The sequence below is a fragment of the Sinocyclocheilus anshuiensis genome, unplaced genomic scaffold, assembly GCF_001515605.1.
Source record: "Sinocyclocheilus anshuiensis isolate Anshui unplaced genomic scaffold, SAMN03320099.WGS_v1.1 scaffold127, whole genome shotgun sequence".
NCBI classification, from domain to species: domain Eukaryota; kingdom Metazoa; phylum Chordata; class Actinopteri; order Cypriniformes; family Cyprinidae; genus Sinocyclocheilus; species Sinocyclocheilus anshuiensis.
Genome location: NW_015552528.1, coordinates 14,837 through 26,695, shown reverse-complemented (window position 1 = coordinate 26,695; position 11,859 = coordinate 14,837).

Here is an 11,859-nt window from a genome sequence, read left to right as displayed (position 1 = left end):
GTTCATCATTACACCATTTATCCAATCAGCGCAAGAGAAAACTCCTATAAATAACCAAGTATGTCCTACCTTCGTTATCTCTCGACTTTCAGCATCCCTCCGCCACCCCGACCCCACACCTTCAGCACCTTAACATCCCATAATCCATCCACAACGGCCCATCCCCACCCCAGCCATCCCAACAGCACCCCGCTCCCGCAGGAGCTTTACCTGTTCTTCCACAGAAGAAAAATTTTCTTCCTAGATACTGCCGCAATAAATGTATACCAAAGGACGTCCAGCACCCCTCTAACATTAAGCCTTGCTTTTTGGGGGGTTGTAAATGCACGTATCTGGCTGCTGTCCTGTTTTAATTGCTTTTGGGTGAGCACTTTTGGGCAGGGCGGGACACCGAGCTCGGACCCCTCTCCCCGGACAGGGGGAGGGTGCCCGAGTCTCAGGAGTCTTGCCGAGCTCGGAGCCCTCTTCCTGGACAGCATGCCAAATACGCATAACCTTTATTTAATTACATGTAAGTGTGAACTTGTGAAATGGCATAGCAGGTTTAAAATCTTCTAGTTACTACATTTTTACATTCCAAAAGTTTATTTCTGGCACTGCTGTCTTGTAAAGTTAATGGCAGTGTTACTAGACACGTTCATTTACTTATTTTAACATTAAAAAACAAAATGAAGCACATAACAGATTTTACAAATTATGGAAGAGGATTTGTAAACATTTAAAACAAAGCATTGCCCATCATGCCACAGCTACTGCTGCTTAAAACATTTGTTGTAGGAATTACATGAACCATTTTGAGGTAAATACTGATTAATTGAAATGACAACAATTGTAGAGTGGGATGGTGTCAAAGAACGTGAAGGTAGGCTTGTAATTCTGTGTATGCACAGATTAACAACATGGGATGGGGGGATTGATACATGGAACAGGCTGCAATTCAACAACAATGCATTGTGTGAAGTGTGTTTTGTGTTTATTGGCGATGGAATCAACTTCTGGGCCACATCCTGACTGATGGCAGCCCATTCTTGCATAATCAATGCTTGGAGTTTGTCAGAATTTGTGGGTTTTTGTTTGTCCACCCGCCTCTTGAGGATTGACCACAAGATCTCTATGGGATTAAGGTCTGGGGAGTTTCCTGGCCATGGACCCAACATTTAGATGTTTTGTTCCCCGAGCCACTTGATTATCACTTTTGCCTCCTGGCAAGGTGCTTCATCATGCTGGAAAAGGCATTGTTCTTCAAACTGTTCTTGGATGGTTGGGAGAAGTTGCTCTCGGAGGATGTTTTTGTACCATTCTTTATTCATGGCTGTGTTCTTAGGCAAAATTGTGAGTGAGCCCACTCCCTTGGCTGAGAAGCAACCCCACACATGAATGGTCTCAGGATGCTTTACTGTTGGCATGACACAAGACTGATGGAAGCGCTCACCTTTTCTTCTCCGGACAAGCTTTATTCCGGATGCCCCAAACAATCGGAAAGGGGATTCATCAGAGAAAAAAGACTTTACCCCAGTCCTCAGCAGTCCAATCCCTGTACCTTTTGGAGAATATCAGTCTGTCCCTGATGTTTTTCCTGGAGAGAAGTGGGTTCTTTGCTGCCCTTCTTGACACCAGGCCATCCTCCAAAAGTCTTGGCCTCACTGTGTGTGCAGATGCACTCACACCAACCTGCTGCCATTCCTGAGCAAGCTCTGCACTGCTGGAGACACGATCCTGCAGCTGAATCAACTTTAGGAGACGGCGCTTGCTGGACTTTCTTGGGTGCCCTGAAGCCTTCTTCACAGCAATTGAACCTCCCCTTGAAGTTCTTGATGATCCGATAAATTATTGATTTAGGGGCAGTCTTACTAGCAGCATTATCCTTGCCTGTGAATCCCTTTTTTTGCAAAGCAATGATAACTGCACGTTTCCTTGCAGGTAACCATAGTTAACAGAGGAAGAACAATGATTTCAAGCACCACCCTCCTTTTAAAGCTTCCAGTCTGTTATTCTAACTCAATCAGCATGACAGAGTGATCTCTAGCCTTGTCCTCATCAACACTCTCACCTGTGTTAATGAGAGAATCACTGACATGATGTCAGCTGGTCCTTTTGTGGCAAGGCTGAAATGGAGAGGAAATGTTTTTGGGATCAAGTTAATTTTAATGGCGAAGAGGGACTTTGCAATTAATTGCTACAGCATCTCTACTGGCATTGTTGGTGCCAAGCCGGGGGGCATTCTGCATTCCTAAAGATGGCTCTGTTGTCAAAGTTGGAGCAGGAGCTGTGAGCACATCCCTCCTCAATAAATTGTGGAGCATATAGGCAGCCTACCGCGATACCTGGCATCAACAACTGCAAGGAGAACTATTGAAAATGTCCCTTTGTAGTTGTAGCTCACCTGCGTTAATGTGAGAATCACTGACATGATGTCAGCTGGTCCTTTTGTGGCAAGGCTGAAATGGAGAGGAAATGTTTTTGGGATCAAGTTAATTTTAATGGCGAAGAGGGACTTTGCAATTAATTGCTACAGCATCTCTACTGGCATTGTTGGTGCCAAGCCGGGGGGCATTCTGCATTCCTAAAGATGGCTCTGTTGTCAAAGTTGGAGCAGGAGCTGTGAGCACATCCCTCCTCAATAAATTGTGGAGCATATAGGCAGCCTACCGCGATACCTGGCATCAACAACTGCAAGGAGAACTATTGAAAATGTCCCTTTGTAGTTGTAGTAAAGGGACCCGCTGGATGGAGGGGCTTCGATAACTACATCCTTGCCATCCGTTTGCTTCAAGGTAGTTGGGAAGATGTTGGATCTCAGCAGTTATCTCCCTCCACTCTATCTGATTGCATGCCTGTGCCTGATGCAGCAGAGATATTCATCTTATTAGCTTGTCAACAACTAGAACATAGAGCCATTATATCATTTACAGAGGCTACAAGATGCACAGCAGCCTCTGCCAGTGAAAATAGATCCTGTGAATATGAGGCCATCTAGTGGCATATGCTGCATTACAAGATGTGTTGGACTGGCTTAATTTTTGTTTTAACACCTTTATGTAATGAAGATTGTATACCGTTTATAACTATGTAACGTTAGGCATATGTGACAAATGAAAGCACTTGGACTTTTAAACTTTTAAAAGTAAAAGTTTTTTAATGCCCTTTCATGTGACTCTAGCTTTTCAAATTTACACAGGTATGTAGCGCTAGCTAGCTAGCACCACCTGTCAAAAGGGGGATCAGAAAAGTCGGACGACTCACCTTAAACAAATGCAGAGACTTTCCTCCGGGCTGGTCTCCCTGAATTTTGTCTGCGCTTTTGCAATCAATGGTGCAATGATTTTGTAGCAGGTCTTTACATTGACTTTTGTTTAGTCTTAAAATATGCCGCAAACCGTGCATCAACCAACTGGAGCTCCTGGACTAAATAGTTGTAAGCACCATACTATTTCCTTCACTGTATAATGTCGTGCACCCACAAATGTTGTTGTGAACCGACATTCTCCACCCCGTTAACTTCAAAAGCCAACGCAGGAGTTCCAGAAACGCAGCACTCAAGTCAAAAGAAGTTTGAAAAAGGAACCTTGCATATTTTCTAAATTCCACTGCCGCGTCTTACATTTTTCAAAGCAAAAACACGTTCTGTGAGATTTGTGAATGCCTTTTAGAAGATCCTGTGACGGGGCCCTCCAAAGGGGGCTGTGGGGGTGTCCGGTACGCCACTGTATTGCACATTTATTGCACTGTTCATGAGGTCGATGGCCTGAGGAAAGAAACTTGTCTTGTGTCTGGCTTTTCTGGTGTTCGGTGCTCTGTAGCGCCGACCAGACAGCAACAGTTCAAAGAGGGAGTGTGCTGGATGTGAGGGGTCCAGAGTGATTTTACCAGCCCTTGTACTCACTCTGGATATGTACAGGTTTTTAAGAGTAGGAAGGGATGTACCAATGATTCTCTCAGCAGTCCAGACTATCCTCTGCAGTATTCTGGTGTCTGATTTGGCAGCTGAGCTGAACCAGACAGTTACAGGACAGACTCAGTGACTGCAGAAGCAGCACCTGTGGCAGGTTGAACTTCCTCAGCTGGCGAAGAAAATACAGCCTCTGCTGGGCCTTTTTTTATAATGGAATCTAAGTGAGTGTCCCACTTCGGGTCCTGAGAGATAATGGTGCCCAGGAACCTGAATGACTCCACTGCAGCCACAGTGCTGTCCATGATGGAGAGTGGGGGAGTTCATCTCCCCTGTTTTAATCTCGTTCAGCTCCAGGTTGTTATTAGGGCTGAACGATTTTGGAAAATAATCCAATTGCAATTTTATTTTTTTTATCAATATTGTGATTTAATATGCTTTTTTTTTAAATTCTTTATCTGTTGTATTATTCAACAAAGACAAACAATAAATAATTGTATAGTATGACCAACACAATTTTAGACCGATTAAACAAACTGTTCTTTCCAGCAGGCCAGACCTATATGTTGATGAAATTAGGTGATGCATGAATTTATATGAATGAAATTTTTTTTTACTTCAGTTACAGTAGTACATTGACTGATTTGTTGAACTTCCAGCCTTGTAAACATGTAATATGTTTCATGACAACAAAGCACTGACAAATAAGCCTGGTGTAAACTTTAATATGAAAGTCCGTAACAAATCACACAAACTAAAGTGCAGGTTGCAGAAATATATAAACTTATATGTGGCTTGCCACACTCTTTAGAAAATTCAAAGTCACTGTAATAAACATGATACGTAAACATGTGGACTGCACTTTTTAAACACTGTCATTGTCTTTACTAGACAATCTTTAAATAAATAATATTAACTTACTGATCTCCAGTGAATAACATAACATGCAAAGTGTAGAAAAATAAAGGAGAGCAAATATCTGTGTACCTCTGAAAATATTTATGTTAATAATAATAATACATTTTATTATATATAGCGCCTTTCAAGAACCCAAGGACACCTTACATAAAGTTGATAGATAACATGAACACAAATACAAATATACAGTCACATGATCAAGCAAATAGAGCAGACAGATCATATACAAGATAAGTAACAAAAGCAAGCATGGAACTGAAAACTGAGGCAGACAATCGATTAACAAAACATACTATAAATAAGTGAGTTTCGAGATGGATCTGAAATACTGTAAGCCCTGCCATCCACAATATATAGATAGTCTGGACTTAGGCACTGCAAGCACATTCTCAGAACTCGATCTCAGGGACATAGAGGTGAATTAATTCAGAAAGGGAAGAAGGTGCTCAACCATGACAAGCCTTGAAAACTAGGACGAGTATCTTAAACTAAATACGATAGATCACAGGGAGCCAATGTAATTGCTGTAAGACAGGAGTGATGTGGGCTGATTTTTTGGTAAATGTAAGAACACGAGCAGCTGAATTTTGAAGTAGCTGCAAGCAATTAAGAGCTTTGTTGGGTAGGCCATATAACAAGGAGTTACAGTTGTCCAGATGTGAAGTTATAAAAGCATGAATAACAGTTTCAGCATCTCTGAAATTTAGTGAGGGTCAAATACGGACAATATTTTGTGAAGATGGAAAAAACAGGACTTGACAAGCTGGTTGATATGAGGTTTAAAATATAGTGTAGATTCAAGTAGTACACCAAGACTGCGTATTAGTGGAGGAGGGATGAACTGTAACTCTGTCGATGTTAAGAGAGATGTCAAGATGGGAGGAGACAAGGGATTTAGGGCCTGCTAACAGAATTTCAGTTTTTTTTTTTCAGAATTCAATTTTAAGAAATTTTGAGCCATCCATACTTTAAGATCATGCAGACAAGATGTTAATGAAGAGGGAGAAAAAATAGAAAATCTAATCTAAGTTGAGCATAATATAAACATGTTAATTGTACTTTTTAATTAAGCCTTAAAATAAAAAGAAACTCTGTCTGAACATTAATATAAATATTAATTAATGAATTATCTCCAGTCAGTAACAACAGCACACCACACAGACTAAAGTGCAGAATGAGTATGGCACTGCCAGCCATAGTGATCCTACTGTATGGGTCTCAGTAGCTCACACACTTTTTGCTAGGAAATCCAGCATATCCACTTTTGCTGGTTTTAAGGACGAGCAAATGCAAGCCACTATATTCCCTCCAGTGCTAAACAGATGCTCTGAGGGAGCACACAAAGATACTTGGGGGCGTGGAAAGGTGATCTTGTGCGCATTCCACCAGTGCAAAGGATCGTCCTCTTTGTCATTGACAGGGGTCAACAGGTAACTTGAAGATGTTGCAGAGGCAAAGTAGAAGAGGTCACACTGGTTTTGAAAAGGCTTGCCTTGTCTCCGGAGGGCTGTGCACTTTGAGGCTTCCGAACCGTTTCAGTAGATCTCTTCTCCTACCAGATGGAAAAGAAATCACATTAGTTTTGCAGTTGAATTACATATTTATATGCATGTTTGTGTAAGTGTTATATTCAAGGACAAAATTATAATTAACCAGGTTATATGTGATTCTTGAGATAAGGGACAAAACATGTCCTACACACAAAAAAACTATGTTAAAAATGAAGACATTCATCAAAATAAAAACACTTAAAAACGTACATATAAAGGAAATCTGTATACTCAGGGCATTAATTGATTTTATTTTATTCCAATATACACGTCCTGTGATAAAAACTGGATCATCATTGTTATACAAATAATGATTTGTGCTAAGCAGTGTTAGTTGAGGTGCAGTTACAAGAAATTAGTTTTATGTGTGTTCCATTCCACATTCGTTTTAAGGTATTTCACGCAGGCTACGCGGTCACAGTTAGATGCATATTGATGCAGATTTTCGCTTTATTTTAAGTAGAATTTGTATTTTATTTTTTCACCCCGAAGAAAGTGATGGGTCTTACCTGGCCACCCTTGAAGAAAAGTTCTGGCTACGCCCCTGCTCATCAGACAATGCAACAAACAGCAGGTTAATGGCATTTGGGAAAAATCATTCTTTTTCACGTGGCCACAACTTTGAAACAGTAGCAGTACCAAGTTACGTGACAGTGAAAATCAAAATGGGACGTTATAAGCAAGGGACAAAAGTAAAAAGAACTGATGTGTGGGCAGAAGCAGGAGGAGTACAAAATGTTGTAAATGAGCTATGGAAAGCAGACATTTTAAAGAGAGACACAAAATGTTCGTCAGAAATATAAAATAGTTTTCCATGGCCTTATTTGGCGAGGATCTCCAAAAAAATCGTAACTGGTTATGGGCCACTTGGACCAACCACCGCAACAATGTGAGAGACCGATTACATCTGGCCATTGAAGAAAACAAAGGGGCGATTCCAAGTTCTCCAGAAAGTGGGATAGATTAAATAAACGAGATCAAGGTAAGAAAATCTATATATTGTTCTTAATACCGTATTGGCCCGAATATAAGATGACCCTGATTATAAGACGATCCCCCTTTTTCCAGATGTACCTTTTGGAATAAGGCTTTTTAAAAACTAAATCTTGTTTTTTCTCAGTAAAACACATTTTGTCTTCAATTATTTTCATATTGCATATTTTTCCTATTTTAATTTTTGTTTTGAAAGTATGGTAAAAACTGGTAAAATGTACCAACAATCACATTTAAAAAATATACACTTTTTGATATACCATAAAAAAAATAAAAAAAACAGTAGCCCATCTGAATTAGGACATTTAGGCTATCCATCTAATAGTAGCCTACCAAAATCTTATTAACAGTAGAAGTTAAATCTTACTGTAGTCTTCAAATCTGGGTACTGTCTTACGTTTTAAAATCACAGAGAGAGTTTGGTGCCATCAGGCTAACGTGACAGTCACGACTCATGCAGCTGTAAGGTTTTCTTTTTCTTTTGTTTTTACTCGCGATCTTTATAACACGCATTACATTACGTATTTCATGGCACACTAGTTTTATACGTATTTGGCACCACCTATTGTTGTGGGTGTATTATTGACATGTCAAAGTCTAGACCCTGAATATAAGACGACCGCGTTTTTTCAGATGTATTTCCAAGAAAAAACATCGTCTTATATTCGGGACAATACGGTACTAAACTTTGCCACGTCTATGAATATTTAAAGGCTGAAATGTGACTTTTATCATTTGATCAAACTTTCTTTTTTGTGAAAACTTGTATCTGAACTGTAAACCATGCCTTTTATGGACATTTTACAATTTATGTTACCATAGACGTTACCCTACACTGCTCATATGGTATTCATTTTATTTCTGCAGATCTTAAAAAGTTGTAAATTTGTCTTAAAATTCTATTATTGTTATTATTTTGTTAAAGTTTTTTACTTAAAAAATCTTCATTCATAATATGTACGGATTATTCAATTACATTTGATGGAATTTCACTATTATTTGAAATCTGTAAATCTTGAAAACAAAAAAAGGCTTATTTTTTAAAATCAAAGTTAACCAAAGTTCCCAAACGCATCTGTGCCTCTGTGTGCCCCAATATTCAAATGATCAATCTAGTTTATGCCATTTTAAGATCAAGTTGCAGGTTATGTAGGACTAAAAAATAAAACGAGCGTACCACAGGCAGGGGCGCAACTGCACATTTGCCGAGGGGTAAGCAAGATCAGTGTTGGCGCCCCCCGTATTCTAGTAGCCCCTAACACTAACTCCTGCAGAAAACTTTCTGCAAGTCGATGACCAAAAGCCCATTCACTAGCTTGTGCATGGAAGGATACAAACTCATCAGGAGTGAAAAAAAGGGGAGGGAAAATGTGTGTCGCACAACATCCCCTTTAACTCCTGATGGCGGACCCCAGACAGTAGAACACATTTTTTTATTCATTTTTATTTTCAAACGTAATATTGCACACTTTTTAGTTAGGTAATTTGAATATATATATATATATATATATATAATTAATTTGCCTGAATGTTATTCATATTTTTGCACATTTTTATATAAAATGAGAACACTGTAAGTAAAATTTAATTTAAGGAACATCTGCATTTTTTTTCATTTTTACTTATAGAGATAATTCATGGAAATTTTGCCATGCTAAGTTGAAGATTTTTGCCAAAAATTTCACCTGGTAGAAAAACAAATACTATTAAAATGAATGTCATGATTCCAACTATGACCACTAGATGGCAGCAGAGGATCATTTATTGTCTCATTTACCATTTCCACTTTGTAATATAGTTCTCTTAATATGTTTTGCTAATGGATTTACATTTTGACATTATAAAATCACAATTATAGCATTTAAAAATCTAATTTTTTGTCAAAATTCAGCATTGTTTTGTATTGAAGTATGAAGTAGCAAGAGTTTTCAACTCAGCGGATCTACTTGAATCACACAGATGGCCTATTTTGAATACAAATCAGTGAAAGGTGGCTATCTTGTATCCTTGTTTACAATCTTCTCAGTTTCTCTCAAATGTAAATCAAATAACCATTCACAAACATGTTTTTTTTTTTTAGCAATAGAGATGCTCAGAAATGATATTTGCCCTCTTTGGCAGTGATGGAGCCAGGATGTTTTCATAGGGGTGGCCAGGAAGGGGCACTCATCGGATCTACTTGAATCACAGAGATGGCCTATTTTGAATTCAAAACAGCAATTTTCAGTGAAAGGTGACTAGTTTGTATCCTTTTTTACAATCTTCTCAGTTTCTCTCAAATGTAAATCAAATGCACAATCACAAACGTGTTTTTTTTTTCGTCTGTTTTTTTTTTTTTTAGCAATAGAGATACTCATAAACGAACTGATATTTGCCCTCTTAGGCAGTGGTGGAGCCAGGATGTTTTCATAGGTGTGGCCAGGAAGGGGCCAGCAACCAGTCTGTGGTGGCACAGAAATCTTCATTATTTCAATATAGAAATGTATTTGACTATACTAGACTGTTTTAGTGCCTAAAACACAACTGAATACAATTCATTTGTACGTAATTGTAATTGAGAATTTGATCAGATAATACTGAGTGAAAATGAGCATTTTTGTATTACCTCCAGGTATTTTAATAAAAGGGCTCATGTAATGGGTTGAGAAAATGCCATTTATGAGTTTACTGAAAACAGTGACCCTCCCAATATATGTGTATTTATGTATACCTGTTTTTTTATTTTTACAAAATGAGAACTTTTCTAATTAAGGTAAAACAGTATATCTTTGTGGCATTACACCGCCATGCCAATAGATGGCGCATCGGGCACTCGTGAAAGACGCGAGAGATTTACTTCCCCCTGGTCGGCGGGCTCAGTAATAAACTGACTGCCGCTGTGGAAAGACGTAACTTCTGTCCTCTCGTGTTTTTCACAGGTATGAATATATTTCATTAAAATGTTAATTTCATTGTATTTGAGTAAATCGAAATGTGTAATAAAAAAGAGTTGAGCGAGTTTTGAAGTGTATCTAAAAAAAGTGTTTTAATCCACTGATGATTATAAAAACAGCTGAAAAGTGAGTTTAATCGTGTTTCATGCATGATTTATGTTGACTGAGATTAGAAAAATATTTTATCAGACTGAAATATTGAGTCTTTGCCATGTGTTATATTGTTTAAGAGTGGTTTAAGAATTACGTTTCTCCGTGCATGTTGTATTCTCGGTTCAGTCGCCATTTTGAGTGTTCAGCACGTGCGTTGTTTCAGTGTTTGCGTGTGCACGAGTTAAATGGAATAAGAGAAAATTCTATCAAATTAATATTTCAAGTGCAATGAAATCTAAAGTATTTTTCTTTGTGAAATCTGGTCTTTAAGACTTTCTGGCATCTTGATAATTGGTGTTTGCATTTTTGATACTCTTTTTGCACTGTCATTGTAAACCAGCTGATTATAATTAGAAATCTATATATATATATTATTATTATACAAGTATACACTATATTATGATAAAAGGTATATTTTGCATACTCCGATCAAGTGTACTAATGGATTTGTTGTTTGTTTAAATTGTATTTCACAAAATGCACTTTGAGAGTGTTGAGTTTTGAAATGTTTAATTTTGTTAATGTCGAAAGAAAAATTATTGCAGTAATAAACTGACTGCCGATGTGGAAAGACGTAACTTCTGTCCTCTCGTGTTTTTCACAGTTTATCCATCGATCCACAGTGCATAACGCCTGTGTATCATTTGCTGCTGGCCCAGATATCCCCTAGGTCTGAGGCCGGTAACACAAACTGGGTACTTTCAGGGAGATGCTGAGCAATAAAGAAGACCTTACTGTAGAAGGTTTAAAGAGATTTCTTCGGTCACATATCAGGGACAAGAATGTAACTGAACTTTTTCAAGAACTGAGTAATGCTAGGCAGCAAGACAGAGAAAGTCCGCAACAGTTTCTGTACAGGGTTATGGGGTTAAAGCAACGAGTTATTGTTGAGTCCCAGCAACCAGGTGTAGATTTCAGCTATGACAAAAAATTGGTTCAGGGCACTTTCCTTCATACAATCTACCAGGGTTTGAATGAGAAAAACAGCTACATGCGACATGATCTTAAACCCTCCCTTTCAGACATGCAGGTTAGTGATGACTTCCTACTGGAACAGGTAACGAAGTCTACCTCCGAGGAAGAGGGATATTTAAAACGACTGAGCACAGTAGCTAAAACAAGACCAGTGACTGTGAATTCAGTTCGACATGACTCAGGTGAGCTAACTGACCAGAATAGACAAACAAAAGTTGACTCTGAATTACAGGCTAATCGTGATGCTATCAAGGAACTGACAGCCCAAGTGTCCTCATTAACTAAGCATCTAGCCCATCTGACAACATCCACTGAGGCTATGAAATCGATAGACAATAGCACATCTCCTGCTCGTTCCGAACCAGCAGCTGAGAACAAAGGAAAATGTCACGACTGTGTCCAGAAGGGCATTATGAACTGTTCCCACTGTTTTATTTGTGGACAAGCA